The sequence below is a fragment of the Triticum dicoccoides genome, chromosome 3B (assembly GCF_002162155.2).
Source record: "Triticum dicoccoides isolate Atlit2015 ecotype Zavitan chromosome 3B, WEW_v2.0, whole genome shotgun sequence".
Classification (NCBI taxonomy): domain Eukaryota; kingdom Viridiplantae; phylum Streptophyta; class Magnoliopsida; order Poales; family Poaceae; genus Triticum; species Triticum dicoccoides.
Window position 1 is genome coordinate 46360180 of NC_041385.1, and position 2807 is coordinate 46362986.

The 2807-nt window shown below is 43.8% G+C and overlaps 1 long non-coding RNA gene across 2 annotated transcripts in view; it reads right to left on the bottom strand.

Moving 5' to 3' along the window:
- Positions 1 to 595: 595 nt before the first annotated feature.
- LOC119274600 overlaps positions 596 to 2807 on the bottom strand; it is a 10205-nt gene continuing 7993 nt past the window's right edge. Inside the window, exons 2-5 of one of the 2 annotated variants that reach the window (XR_005135225.1) lie at positions 1559 to 1633; positions 1371 to 1480; positions 1162 to 1289; positions 596 to 1084 (exon numbers count right to left, since the gene is read on the bottom strand). This is a non-coding gene — a long non-coding RNA (uncharacterized LOC119274600). Of the gene's footprint in view, positions 1085 to 1161; positions 1481 to 1558; positions 1634 to 2807 lie in introns of both variants that reach the window. The other variant, XR_005135224.1, reaches the window with a different exon arrangement.

Consider the following 2807-nt stretch of genomic DNA (forward strand, 5'->3'; position numbering starts at 1 on the left):
AAACAAGGAGGCATTAGCTACTAGCTAGCCGTGGTTTTCTTTTCCCACCATGGGAGACTGTCCACTTGGCAGGTTTTGAAACCCGCCAAAGCTATGGAAAGGTGCTCCAAGTTGGAATTGCCAAGTGGATTTAGATTATTGGTGAGAAGGACATACCCCGTTTACATGCATGCATGAACATCTTTTGTGTCTTGTGCTTTGTAGTTATATTGTTTATATAAACACAATTGGACACGTTGGTCCATTTGCTAGTGGTTTGGTTCTTCCGAAATGCGCATCTAAAGGAAGAAGAGTCGACAAAAACATGTCGTCAAGCACGCGTTAGAGGACTCTTTTGCGTGGATGCATTCATCTTCCTCGCAATTGAAAGAAATGGTAGAAGCATATACCTCCGTGGGGCTAGCATGTACTTGCCAGCACTGATCTTATTAGCTGTTGAATTTTACGGCAATTAAGACCTTCTGGAAAATCAAGTTGTGTGCTTTCTTGAGCAGACCAATGAAAGCTCCAGCAGCCCGTCAGGGAGCGTACGACATGTAGTAATGATACTGCAACTGTTGCAAGTCTCGTACCAACTAAATGTAGATCCAATTAGTAACTAGCATCCGCGCCTGAGGCTGAGCCCCACAAGGTACCAATTCATAAAAGTTTACAGGAGGTACCACTGAATCCACAGGACAACGTATAATTCAGCTGTCAAGTGGAGCTTACATGATTCAGGTCTCGTTGCAGGTAGCCCGGCACAAAACTTGACACACCCCGTCGAAAAGAGTAAAAAGTAATTTTAGATGCGACATTAATTATGATCTAAGGGCACAACAAAAGTTGCACAAAAGAAAATTAGGAGAAATAGATGCAAGAGAAACTGAAAACTACTACTATCAAGCTACACCACAAGGACTCCCCACCTTAAGAATCATTACTCCTTGGTGCACTTATTGAGTACAGAGAGTACTTGCGGCGCATCAACCGTCCTCGCCGAACTCATTCCTATACTTCTTGTGTACCTCCGTCTTGACAACGGTCGACCTCTGCCAGCTATGATCTTCTTGACATCGGTCTTTTGGATCAGGGGTGAAAGAATCTGCAACCCAGCAATACACTTGAGAGACTCAATTCAACAGAGATCTTTTGGAGGAAATGTCATCTATAGTATCTTACCTGTGAGGCGATCAGGCGCCTTTGGATGCAAGCTCCTCGATCGTGGTCTGTATAGCGCCACCATCAGTCCAAAAGAAGAACATTGCGTCCTGTGTCTTGCACACGGGCTCAAACAACACATCTTTCACCTGTTAACAAATACTAGCAAGAATTAGAAACTTGTCACATTGTACAGAGTACAGACACACCTCAGGATTGTGCGAAACAACTTGTGCTGTTACAGAGAGCGATGTCGGAACCAGAAAATCCATCTGTCCCACGACCCAAGACCTCAAAATCACTTTCCCATGAGCTGTGTGCTGTATCCCCAAAGATGGACCTGAGTGGATTGCGAAGGATCATGACAACCTTTCTAAACAGAACTTTTATGTAGTGTGCACAGATGTTTCTTCAGTACCTTAAACCTATGCTGCATTGCTTGCGAGTCAGGTAAAGGAATGTAGATACGCTTGTCAAACTGTCGCTGCACAGCCTGAAATAATAAATATATATCAATTGCCAAACTGCTCAAGAGATATCAAGAGAATCTTTATAAACCTAAATGGCACAAGTGTATTTGACAAGTCTTCAGAAACCTGGTCCAGAGCATATGGCGTACTCGTAGCAGCAAGAACAAGAACTTTATAATTACTATGGCCAACACCCTGGACAGTTACAGAAAAACAAGCAAAATACTTTATAATTACTATGGCCAACACCCTGGACAGTTACAGAAAAACAAGCAAAATTCCTAACCTGTTTGGGTGAGGAATCTATACTACTGTGTTTGGTACCAGATATCCAGTGTTATAACTAATAGCCAGTGACCGGTCCAGTATTAGCCAACACTGTTTGCTAAGGAATCTGTGGGGACAACGGCTTGACCAAAATCAAATGGAAATATGCTCATTTTTTCTCTTAACATGCAACAGTAGTGGTGAAGTAGAGAAAGCTAGACTCAATCTGTACACGGAATGTGTCTGGCTATTACTTCTCCATTTCTGAACTATTGGAATCATTACCATCCTAAGTACAAAATTCCAACTAAGCACGTCCAGTCGCCATGTTCTGCAGCAGAAGGCACATTCAGAAACAGTTCACAACATTATAGGCTGCAAACATACACCTGCATCTGTACAAGATGTTCGGTCTTGATTCTCCTAGAAGCTTCACTTTTATTGCTTTCTCCATGTGTACCACATAAAGAATCAATTTCATCAACGAAGATAACTGAAGGAGCATTTCGTGAGCCATTTGGGAAAGATTAGCAACTAATTTCTCGCTCTGTTCAATCCATTTCAAAACAACGTCTGATGAAGATATAGTGCAGGTAAATTGAATGCATTAATATGAATAACTTTAAGAGCAGCCCACATAAGTTTGCATGGTACAGTGCCCACTACACATGTTTGCCAAATGTTGTATGCTATGGCTTCATAAACGCTAGTTCTTACTTGCAATTTTAACATACCAAAAAGATGAGCAGCAATAGTTCACCATACTCTTCCCCGACCCCTGCGTCGCCTTCCCAAGGCGGCTCGGTCGGTTGCCCCAGATCCGCCGCCCCAGTCCCCTCCTCCTCCAAGCCCTCCTCGCCGCCGCCGGAGGAGGCCGCTGGGCAAAGCCGGGCCGACGGACGGTGGCGGCGGTGCTCCCTTTTTCTCTCG